At 34.3% G+C, this 13,294-nt stretch overlaps 1 protein-coding gene across 4 annotated transcripts in view; it reads right to left on the reverse strand.

Annotated features, from left to right (window-relative positions):
* The window catches only part of ARHGAP32 (Rho GTPase activating protein 32), a 277,885-nt gene that overhangs the window by 222,156 nt on the left and 42,435 nt on the right, over nt 1–13,294 (reverse strand). The gene's annotated exons all lie outside the window — the stretch shown is intronic.

The raw sequence follows: 13,294 nt of genomic DNA on the forward strand, positions 1-13,294 counted from the left end.
ACACAGCTAGACAGAGAGAAATCAAGGAAGAATCAAAGGAAGTTTCTACGTGAAGTACTTTCTGTAGGTAATGAACAGAACAGTGCCATTAAGTGCTGTATCAAATAAGTTGTAAGCAACTGGATTTTTTTCAGTCATTATTGCAATGTTGTTTTTAATAAGTCTACCATGTACATCTTATTGCCTTGCTAACTCATATTCATAGTACTCAGGAGAAATGTTTTTCTTACTATTGACTCTTGGTTCATTAAAATCTATACTTCATAGAATGAAGCTAGTTATCTCACCTGAGAGATGCAGGACTACGAAAGTATCAAAGGAGTAAAACTACACCATAAAATATTAACCAATAATAGCTTGTAGAAGCATAAAAAGATAATCTAATAGGGTTAATATCTGCATCTCAAAAAATTCAGTATGTTATTTTATTTTACTTAGCCATATTATGCACTTGGCTTACACTAACATCAATGAGATGACCAAACACATCCACAGTATAATTTTAAAATGCAGTCACAAAGCTTCAAAAATATAGATCTTAAAAAAAACTTTTTCATCTTTAAAAGCAGAAATTTTCACTTTCTCAAATTAACAACTTCGAATACTGTTTTGTATAACGAATTGAAAATATACTTCCTTCTTAATTTCAAACTGACTAGATTTCATGACAGTTGGATAGATTTAAAATATGTAACCAAGTATTGTCGAATACCTTTAGAAATTTAGAAATAATATATCACAACTACCAAAACACAAAAACACATGCACTCAGCAATCCAGGCACATAAAATTGTGATATAAAATTATCTACCATTTATTATATACCACTTTAATGATACAGATATCTCCTTTGTTAATTCATTCATCAACCCTATACAGTACATAGGTAATATTATGCCCATTTTACTCAACACAAAAACAGATTCAAGAATAGTTAAATAACTTGTCTAAAATCACAATACTGAAGAAGGAATTCAAATTTAAGTATGACAAATTGAAGACCCTTGTTTTATGCACATGCCAGGAGAAAGGCATGCTGGGTTTGCTAATGATACCAAAGATCAATCTGGTATTTGCTGTTTTTCACTTAGCCATATAAGTTCAATATAGTTTTCTGATACTTGGAACAGAGATTTTGTACCATTATCAAAACCTGGTCTAGAGCTGAAATTTGCTTTAACATTGAAAACTTCTACATAAATATTTAATTTATTTAAATGATACAGATTAAAAATTTAGTTTATTTAAAATTTTTAATTTTGAAAAGAAACATACAAGATTAAGACCACACTGATAACCAAAGTATTACAAACTCCATTAACTACTAAGTAAGTTTGTAAGAATCAATTTTTGCCAGCCCTCAAGTTTAGCATAGAAAATGTCATAAGAAAATAACTGACAGAGGGAAAGAAATTTCTATGAAGAATATTTTCTCTATAACACAAAGTACTATCTCAAGCAGAAACTGCTTGGATATCAAATTATAATCCTTTAGTTCCCTAGCTGTTCCCATTCTTAAGTATTCTGCATTTTCGTTTTGCCTGCTTCAGTACATAGATCAACTTGCTGGGTAGTGCTAAGTGCTTTAAGCGCGTTAAAGGGAATGGAGAAATGCCTAAGTGCTGCTTTACAGAGAAGCCTCTGGGAGGAGATCACCTGTGCAGAGGCATGAATAAACTTCTTACGTGGATACCTGTAGAAAGATGATCTAGGCAGGGGAACACACAAGTGCACAGACCATGAGGCAAGAATAGCTTGATGGCTAGAGTGGTGCAAAGGATTATGTGGAGTGACAGGAGAGCATGTCCCAGAAATAGAGGCAGACCATATAGGGCTTTTCAAGCTGTGCTAAAGAACCCCTGAAATTGGGAGCTACTGAAATTTTTGTAAAGAGGAACATGACTTTGCTGATAACAAAAGAATAAATCTGGCTGTTATGTAAAGACTAATGTAGAGAAGGACACAAATCAAACAAGGAGACTGGTTTAGGGCTATTGCCTTGATCTGTCTAGTCAAGGAGGTAATGATGAATTACAGCAGAGTGGTATCAGTGAAGGATGTAAGAAGTGGCCTGATTCAAGATACATTTTCACAGCATTATTTACCATAGCCAAGATACGGAAGCAACCTAAGTGTCACTCAAAAGGTGAATAGATAAAGAAGATGTGGTACTTATAGACAATGGAATATTAGCCATAAAAAAAGGAATGAAATATTGTCATGTACAACAACATGGATGAACTTAGGGTATCATGGCAAGTGAAATTAGACAGAGAAAGACAAATATTATGTGATTTTACTTATATGTGGAATCTGAAAAACAAAACAAAACGGAAACAGACTCATAAACACAGAGAACAGACTGATGGTTGTCCTCAGGAAAGCAGGTGGCAGGATGGGTGAAACTGGTGAAGGGGGAAAAATTTGGGGAATGTTATCTTGATCTGGATGATCAAGGCCTAAACTGGTCTCATTTGATTTGTGTCCTACTCTGGACTAGACTTTACTTAATAGCCAGATTCATTCTTTTAATATCAGCAAGGTCATGTTCCTCTTTACAAAAACCTCTCAGTAGCTCCCAACTTCAGAGATACTTAGCACAACTTGAAAAGCCCTACATTTCTGGAACCTTTTCTCCTGTCACTCCACCTAATCTATTGCCCCACAGTGGCCATCAAGCTAGCTAATCTTACCCCCCGGTCATTGCACTTGTGGGTTCCTCTGCCTAGATGGTATTCCTACAGGTATACGTGAGTGCATGCACATGGCAAAATTCATTGAGCTATACACTAAGAGTTGTGCATTTTATTGTATGAAGTTCAATTTAAAAAATTTTAAGAGGTATTTTGAAGGTATGGACAATGGAGTTTTCTGATGTAGTGGTTATGAGCTGGAGAAAAAGCAGAGCCACAGTTGACTCCAAGGTTTTCGATGACTCAAGGTAATTTTCAACTTTCTTAATTAGAGCTCTTATTAATCTAAATTCTCCCATAAAATTGAGTAAATTCAGTCCACCTTAAATCTCCCATTTTAAAGGTCAAATAATCATGGAATTTATTTATAGTCCCTGCAAACTTTGAGGACACAGAGCATCTTTATGGTAAAGGATCTTTCCTTCTAAGTTTTATACCTTCTCAGGAAGAACTTCTAACAAAACCTGAATAAATGGTGCCTTTGCCCTTTCACATCCTTTATTTTCCATCTTCTCATTTCTCATGACTCAGTAATAAAAAGTTACAAAATGAGGAAACACTTGAGTCAAAAATCCAGGGATGATCATTCTTCAGTCAATGATTTCCCAGACAGTGGGGTTTACAAATCATTGTACATTTCATCACTACCACTGAACATCCATAAATGTCACTAACAGGAATTATCACACACATTGAAAATTTCTGTGATTCACTGACTAATGAGATTTAAAATAACCAATTGCCTTTTTATAGAACTTATTTTAAACACACAAACACATCTAACACACACAATTTTAAGAATTCTCGATATTGCAATAAAATGTTATCTCCCCATTTTTAAAAAAAGCATTAGCATATCATACTTTTTATTAAATAGTAAAGACTGCCTTTCCTATTTCCTGTGTAGTCTTTCCACCTCCAGCCTTAGCCCTTTTCCAGAACGATATTCTTCTATAGCTGGCATATTTTGTGAGCACTTACTTTGTGTTAAGACATACTATGTAAGCACTCCACTGCATAATCTCATTTATTCATCACAACAGCAATGCAAGTACAATCATTAGCCCCATTTTTTGGATGATTAAAGTCATAACTGGGCAGATTACCAAGAGTGAGAGAGTCAGGAGAAGTCCCAGGACTGCAGATGCACGAGTTCATTCTCCTAACTGCCATTACACTAACCATCTCTTAGTCCACTTAGGATAAACTTTCCCTAAAAATACAAGTAGGATGATATCAGTTCCTGCTCAAATAAAATACCTCCAAGTGCTTTCAAGAACCTACAAAATAGAGTCCAAACTCCTTAGCATGTTAGCCTTAACATCATCTCCAATTAATGCTTTTCACTCCCCAAATTATTGTCAAAATAGGCCATTTCCCAAGTACATTCTACACTACCCCACCAGTGTCTGTTCTAACATTAATCCATCAAACCATCCTCAATCTGTTGAAACAAGCCATCTGTCTAAAATACAACTCAAATGCCATTCTTCATGAAATTTTTTACCAAAAACCTGTAAGACATACATTCACATTTTTTTTTAAATAAATTTTTCCCACCTGGAGATTCCATAGCATTTTGTCATTTTCATGGGAGGGACTGTTTCTTATGATCTTCATTTCCTACTTATTACTTGCACGTAAGAAGTTTGTAGAATTAAATCTGGGCATAAAATTAGGTTTTTAAAGATGTGGGTCCCACTTATCAATTATAATTATTGAGCTATGATTCCTATGTTAAAATTTGATGTTCAGCTAACCAAATCCCATCAAATACTTAAACCAAGTTATCTGACTCCTAAACTGAAAGCACATTCTACCTATGTACAACTAACAATGGCTGGTCAACTAAATCAAACTCCCCTACTCAGAAGAGTTGAAACAGCATCCTAAGAGCAGAAATAATGAGACACCACTCAGTTAATGAAGCATTTATTTACAGATCTCATTGTACATGTTTTCTGTTTTTCCATTTAAGAACAATATTCTTGAAAAATACAGCTATGCAATACAATTTAGAGACAAATATCACAATGATGGCAATCCAGCTTCTTATCACACTAAAAATATTGTTACGATATTAATAATACAAACTAACTGTGGTTAGTTACACTCCACATGAGTGAAATCGTTTGGTACTTGTCTTTCTTCACCTGGCTTATTTCACTGAGCATAATACACTCTAGCTCCATCCATGTTGTAAATGATAGGATTTCTTTTCTTTTTATGACTGAATAATACTCCATTGTGTATATGTACCACCACTTCTTTATCAATTCATCTACTGATGGACATACAGGTTGCTTCCATATCTTGGCTATTGTAAACAGTGCTGCAATAAACAAAGAGGTGCATATGTCTTTTTGAATCTGGGATCTTGTTTTCTGTGGGTAAATTCTTAGGAGTGGAATTCCTGGGTCAAATGGTATTTCTAGTTTTAGTTTTTTGAGGAACCTTCATATTGCTTTCCACAATAGTTGAACTGATTTACATTCCCCCCAACAGTATAGGAGGGTTGCCCTTTCTCCGTATCCTAGCCAGCATTTGTTGTTCCTTGTCTTTTGGATGTTGACCATCCTACTAGGTGTGAGGTAATATTGTGGTTTTAATTTGCATTTCCCTGATAATTAGCGAGGTGGAGCATCTTTTCATGTGCCTATTGGCCATCTGAATTTCTTCTTTGGAGAAGTGTCTGTTCAGATCCTTTGCCCATTTTTAATTGGATTATTTGCCTCTTGTTTGTTGAGGTGCATGAGCTCTTTGTATATTTTGGATGTCAACCCCTTAACGGATATATAATTTATGAATATATTCACCCATAGTGTAGGATGCCTTTTTGTTCTACTGATGTTGTACTCTGCTGAGCAGAACCTTTGTAGCTTGATGTAGTTCCATTTGTTCATTTGTGTTTTTGTTTCCTTTGCCCTAGATGTGTTCAGGAAAAAGTTGCTCATATTTCTATTCAAGAGATTTTTGCCTATGTTTTCTTTTAAGAGTTTAATGGCTTCATGACTTACATTCAAGTGTTTGATCCATTTTGAGTTTACTTTTGTGTATGGAGTTAGACAGTAATCCAGTTTCATTCTCTTATGTATAGCTGCCTGGTTTTGCCAACACCAGTTGTTGAAAAGGCTGTCAATTCTCCATTGTATATCCATGTCTCCTTTATCATATATTAATTTGCCATATATGTTTGGGTTTATATCTGGGCTCTCTATTTTGTTCCATTGACCTCTGGGTTCTTGTGCCAGTACCAAATTGTCTTGATTTTGTGGCTTTGTAGTAGAGCTTGAAGTCAAGGAGAGTAATCCCTCCAGCTTTATTCTTTGTTGTCAGGATTGCTTTGGCTATTTGGGGTCTTTTGTGGTTCCATATGAATTTTAGAACTATTTGTTCCAGTTTGTTGAAGAATGCCATTGGTATTTCAACAGAGATTGCATTGAATCTGTAGATTGTTTTAGGCAGGATGGCCATTTTGACAATATTAATTCTTCCTATCTGTGAGCACAGGATGTATTTCCATTTCTTGGTGTCTTCTTTAATTTCTCTCATGTGTGTCTTGCAGTTTTCAGGGTACAGGTATTTCACCTCCTTGGTTAGGTTTATTCCTAGGTATTTTATTCTTTTGGATGCAATTGCAAATGGAATTGTTTTCCTCATTTCTCTTTCTGCTAGTTCATTGTTAGTATATAGGAATGCGACAGATTTCTGTGTATTTTGTATCCTGCAACTTCACTGAATTCAGTTGTTAGTTTTGGGGTGGATTCTTCAGGGTTTTTTATGTACAATATCATGTCATCTGCAAAAAGTGACAGTTTAACATTTCCCTTAACAATCTGTATGCCTTTTATTTCTTTGTGTTATTTGATTGTCATGCCTAGGACCTCCAGTACTATGTTAAATAACAGTGGGGAGAGTGGGCATCCCTGTCTTGTTCTCGATCTTAGAGGAAAAGCTTTCAGCTTCTCACTGTTAAGTATGATGTTGGCTGTGGGTTTATCATATATGGCCTTTATTTTGTTGAGGTACTTGCCCTCTATATCCATTTTTTTGACAGGTTTTATCATGAATGGGTGTTGAATTTTGTCGAATGCCTTTTCAGCATCTATTGAGATGATCATGTGATTGTTGTCCTTTCTATTCATGTGGTGTATGATGTTGATGGGTTTTTGAATACTGTACCATCCTTGCATCCCTGGAATAAATCTTACTTGATCATGATGGATGATCTTTCTGATGTATTTTTGAATTCGGTTTGCTAATATTTTGTTGAGGATTTCTGCATCTATGTTCATTAGGGATATTGGTCTGTCAGTTTCTTTTTTTGTGGTGCCTTTGCCTGGTTTTGGTATTAGAGTGATGCTGTACTCATATGAGGCAACATAACTCTTAATACCAAAACAAGGCAGAATGCATATTAGATCTTCTCTAAACATTTGATAAAATTCAGTGGTGAAGCCACCTGGTCCAGGAATTTTGTTCTTAGTAAGTTTTTTTATTACTAATTCAATTTCATTGCTGGTATTTGGTCTGTTCAGATTTTGTTTCTTCTTGGGTCAGTCTTGAAAGGTTGTATTTTTCTAGAAGGCTGTCCATTTCTTCTAGGTTATCCAATTAGTTAGCATATAGTTTTTCATAGTATTCTCTAATAATTCTTATATTTCTATGGTGTCTGTAGTGATTTTTCCTTTCTCATTCCTTATTCTGTTTATGTGTGTACACTTTTCTTCTTGATAAGTCTGGCTAGGGGTTTATCTATTGAAACTTGTTCTCTTATAATTTCCCTACATGCTCAACCACTTCACAGAACACACTCCAAGTCTGGCCTTGGGATTATGAGACAAATTTCTAGGTTAGGATACAGCAATTTAGCATAATAGTTACCTGGAATCAGACTGCCTGGGATTCCAATTCCAATTCAGGCACTACTAAGTTTATGTGAACTTGGGAAGGAAACTCTGGTCAAACTAAACTACTTCCTATTCCATACTCAGCCCCCAAAATGTCCTGCTTCTGTAAATTTCTATTAAAATGACTAATCCATAGTTGTGCTATCCATCCTTCAGCAGACCCATCTTAAGTCATTTCCTTTACTACAAGTTTTCCTTATGTCTTTAATAAATTCCCATAGTACCTAATTTACCCTTCTTACATAATATTTATATGGCCTTATGGTATACTATTAGTTGAATTATCCATAAAGGAAGGGGCTATCTGATTTATCTCTACATTTCTTGACACACATAAAACACAACCTTGAAGAAGCATTAAATATTTGTGAACCAACCAAGATGTGGATAATCTATTTGATTATATTAATTTTTCCTCTCCCTTCTCTTAAGCCCCAAATGCTTGAGCATGAGATTTATGTTTTCTTCCGTATTTTTAGTCACTACAGTCATAAGAAACCACTGAACAAATATTTTCTGTCTTTAATATGAACTGAAAATATTTCTAAGTCTGCAAAATTTTCAAGACTATACTTAATAGCAACATTTCATCAGATGAAGCAGAAAGGAATGTTCCTGGACAAACCTGGGAAACCATGAGAGAAGACAATGTACAGTCCAAGTTAGCAATTAAAAGTGTGGATTGAAAAGTCAGATATTCCTAACTATGAATTCTGGCTGCACTATTTACTACCACTGCAGCTTTGAGAAAATCATTTAATTTCTCTAACTCTGTTTCCTTACCCATAAAATAGGGATGCTGACAACTATGAGTTGTAAGAAATAAATGAAGTCATATACAAAAAACAGAGATCAGTATCTGGTATATAGCTTACATTCAGTAAATGACCATTAGAAAATTTATTTTTATTTTAATGAAAGGACATAGATACACAGTAACTTATACTTCATTAAAACTTCATTAGATTTTCTTTTGTGTGGAAAGCTAAGAAAAAATGAAATGTGCAGAAAAGGTTAAGACACTCAATTTTGATACTATAAACTGAACAAATAAACTCATATTCTACTAAATTTGGTGAAAATGAAGTCTATGTAACAAATTCTTACTGAATTATTCAATAATAAAAAGCTCAGTGACAAACTAAATTCATGGCAATGCCTTCCTAGAAAAAAATTTTTTTAAGTATTTGATATAACATCTACATGAATTTAGGTATTATTTAAATATAATAAATCAAGTACCAGCAAAAGCATATAATTTAGAAACATGGTAGTAAATACCAGAGAAAAAAGCTAAAAAATTTGAAGACAGTTGCCTCTAACAGAACAGGAACAGAAAGCAAGGTGGGGTTAAGTTAAAGGGATGGGACACAATCAGGTTGAAATTATGTTCATGATTTAGTTAATAAAAATACAAATGAATTCTAAAAGAACTGTTTTACAGACAGAGCCAAGGTTAGAGTGAGGTACACAAGGCACCTCAGGTGCAAAATCTTAAAAGGCATCACTCGACATCAACCATTTGCACATATTTGCCAGACCCCAAAAGTAAGTACTTCCTCCTAGCTGTTTAGGGCTAGTGTTTTAGGAACTCAAATGACATAAGCAAGTAACTGAAGGATTTGGCTGCTATACTTGGTAATGGTATAAAATAAAATACATTGTTCAATACATAATATATTTCTAAAGTTATTTCTAACTATTCACAAATATGTATAAGAAGAAAAATATTACTACCCAGAAATAACTTTCTGAATATTAATGATAGTTATTTCTGGGTAGTAATACATTTTTGGATAATGAGATTTTAGATATGCCAACTTACCACAAGATTTTTATTATGAGCATATATAATTTTTTTAAGTAAATGAAATGATTCTTTTAAAATAAAAATGTTCACCTACCCACCCACCCACACTAAATGCACACACCCACACATTCTCCCCTGACAATATTCACTTCAGACTTCACCCATCACCTCCATGGATACAATTTACAAATCTACATTTTTACCATCTCCAGCCACCCCAAGGCCCTACTCCCGCCCCATGTTCCAATTCCCCAGTGCCAGTTGCCTTTTACAAAGCACCAACTGAATGTTTCACTGGCAACTCCAACAAAATAATTCAAATATAAAATATCATTTGTCCACATACAGTAGCTCATCTTCTTTATTTCCTCAAGTGCATTAGGAATAGTAAGTGCACTAAGTTCCAATGTCACTCAGGTGTGTTTTAACTTCTACCTCTTTAACATTTTGTCTTTAACTTCTACCTCTCCTTTACCTTATACATAAAATTATCAAGGCTGAGTATAGCACATAGAAGACAAGTAGTGACTCTATAGCATCTTACTGTGCTGATGGACAGTGACTATAATGGGGTATGTGGTGGGGACTTGATAATAGAGGGAATTGTAGTAACCACAATGTTGCTCATGTGAAACTTTCATAAGACTGTATGTCAATGATACCTTAATAATAATAATGGGAAGAAAATAAACAAAAAATAAAAAATAAGAGGAAAAAGAATTATCAAGCCTGTCATCCTGTCTCTGATTGCATGTGACATCGAACCTACCTTTCATTCCTACAAACACATCATTAGTTTCAGTCTTCATTTTCTATGTTTTGAAATACCACTATCACAAAGTAATTATGACCTATACTATCCTCAGTATAGCGTATAAAACATGGTATAGAAGAAGCAACAGATGTTTTATGAGTGAATTAATTAAATTTTTAAAAACTAGTCTTTCCACATTCCATCTCTCCTACCTCCACCAAATCATTTTGCAGTTATACAATTTTCCTATAACAGCTCTTACCAGTCCATATTACCAGTCCATAAAGTCATCATTTACCAATGTCTCCTGAATAAAATAAATACCTTCTGACATAAAGACTTTTCTTTCTCCGATGCCTTACAGCCCATCATTCTATTCCACTGTATATATGCTCTATTTTCCAAACTCTTGTATCTTTGCTCATGTGCCCCAGATATTATCATCTCTCATAATTTTACCTCTCAAAATTGTGTATCCTTCTAACTTTAAGGAAAATGTCACTTCTCCACCTCTACAAACCCAAAATAATCAGCAATCTTTCCTGCTCATAGACTTCTCATAGCATTCTGGTAACTTCTGTCTGTCATTTACCACATACTGATCGGTAATTTACTTATAAATATTTTTTATTCACTACCAAATGAATTTTAAGTTGCTTATAAACAAGAACCACAACTTGTATTTATTTACTTATCTCCCATTGTACCTAACATAATTCCTAGCAAAATTAAGTACAAGTCTCCAGGAAATGAGAAAGCTATGCATCAATAATAATAAAAAACAACAGCAATAACAGCCAAATTTTAGTGCTTTATATATGTTAGATACTACTCTAAGCTATATACATACATAATTTCATTTTTGTATTCCTTACAATAACATGAGGAAGGTACTATTATTATCCATTTTATAGATAAGAAAACTGAGGCAAAGAGATAATAAACTTACACAAGGTTTAACACCATATTCTTCAACTGTATACATAATTCTGCAATTAACATCTTTCTATATAACTAATTTCTTATTTTGGCCTACTTCATTAGACTCTAAAAATTATAACACTGATTTTCCAAGTCATACAGATAGCCAATAGGCACAAGAAAAGATGATTAACATCACTAATCATAGAGGAAATGCAAATCAAAACCAAATGAGATATCACTTCATACCAGTCAGAATGATTAATTATCAACAAGAAAAAACAACTATCGGCAAGAAGGTGGTGAAAAGGGAACCCTCATACTCTATTGTGGGAATGTAAACTGGGTTGCCACTATGGAAGGCAGTATGGGGGTTTCTCAAAAAGCTAAAAATAGAAATACCGTATGTTCTAGAAATTCCATTTCTGGGATTTACTAGCAGAAAGCAAAATCACTAATTTGAAAAGACATATGCACTCCTATGTTTATCACAGCATTATTTATAATAGCCAGGATATGGAAGCAACCTAAGTGTCCACTGATAGATGAATAGACAAAGATATAATACATATACACAATGGAATAATACTCAGCTATAAAAAAGAAGGAAATCTTGCCATCTGCAACATGGAGAGACCTAGAGTGTTATGCTAAGTGAACAAAAAGAAAGATAAACAGCACATGATTTTACTTATATGTGGAATCTTTTCAAAAACAAAACAAATGTACAAAGAAAAGAGAATAGACTCATAAACACACAGAACAGACTAGTGGTGGCCATAAGAGAGGCAGTAGAGGATAGGTGAAATAGGCAAAGGGGACAAAGAGGTACAAACTTCCAATTTTAAAATTAATTAGTCACAGGGATGAAAGTACAGCATAGGGAATATAATCAATAACAGAGTAATACCTTTGTATGGTGACAGATCGCACCTACACTTACTGTGGTGAACATTTAGTAATGTATATAACCTTTGAACTGCTATGTTGTACACTGATTGGAACTGGAAGTATTTAAATTTCACATAAATATGTGGCAGGACTAATAAAGGGTCAAAGAAGTTTAAATGAAGCATCATCAAATAAAAAGAGTCCAAAAATAAAAATATTCAGTTAGGAAAGGTAACAACTGGGACAAAACAATCTATAAAAGCATTGATGGAACACAGATTTGAGTTCATCAAGTCTAAAACCATCAAACTGATAGCATCCTCTGATGATGAATAAGATAAATTTTTTAAATGTGTAAGTTCTATTTCCTATAGTATGAAATAAAATCTTATGAAAAACAATATCTCAAAATGCAATAAGTAAAATTATAAAACAAAACCAAAAGTTCTGGCAAAAATTGAGAAAAAGCTACAAATCACTGCTCAAAGAAACAGTGCAATACTTAACCTTAAAATACTATCAGAGACGAAAATCATGCTCTCCCATACCTGTAGAACTATTTTTTAATGGCAAGTCATGAGTGGCAATCAAGTACTGGAATTAAACCTTTTGTCTGATCCATTCTAGCAATTTCTAATTCAACTCTCCAGCTCTGGAAGGCATTTCAAACTAATTTTCCAGGATGCTCAATGGTAACATTGGGATAGAATTCTAAAGGAGCTCATTTTTCTATCTGTTCTCTTCTCAAACTCATCCATACCATCAACCATGCTACTAAAATGGGTCTTTTAAGAGAAAATGTACAACATAGCACCAGCATTTCCATTTGGAACTTGATGGTGGATCACTTCATTTTCAGGTCAAAGGGAGCATTTCCCCTACACAGTGTCCCCTTTTCTTCTCATCTAGGTCTACCCTCCACTCTCTACTGTAAATAAACTGATTGCTAAGGCTGATTTTTATTCATCACTGCACTACAAGCCCAACAGCATTTTGCATATATAAAGTGATTAGTAATGTATACTAGATTAAAAACAGCAATAAAATGTTTATTCCACAATTCTCAGAAGTGAGTAGAAAACTATCATACTCCCATGTAAACAAGCCATGCTTAGAAACCAAGGGTGTTTGGTACATTAAAAATGTAAGTGATCAGAAGTACCCCCTTCCCAGGGCCTCAAGCTGGGAGAGCCACTTTCTGCCTCTTGCTGCACACCAGAAGAAGGGGGGTTCCAGTTCAAGACAGCAATACAGAAATATTCTGAACTCACCTCCCATGAAGCCACTGAGTCTACAGCTACATGTGGAACAATTT

Source organism: Manis pentadactyla, chromosome 13 (genome assembly GCF_030020395.1).
Source record: "Manis pentadactyla isolate mManPen7 chromosome 13, mManPen7.hap1, whole genome shotgun sequence".
Classification (NCBI taxonomy): domain Eukaryota; kingdom Metazoa; phylum Chordata; class Mammalia; order Pholidota; family Manidae; genus Manis; species Manis pentadactyla.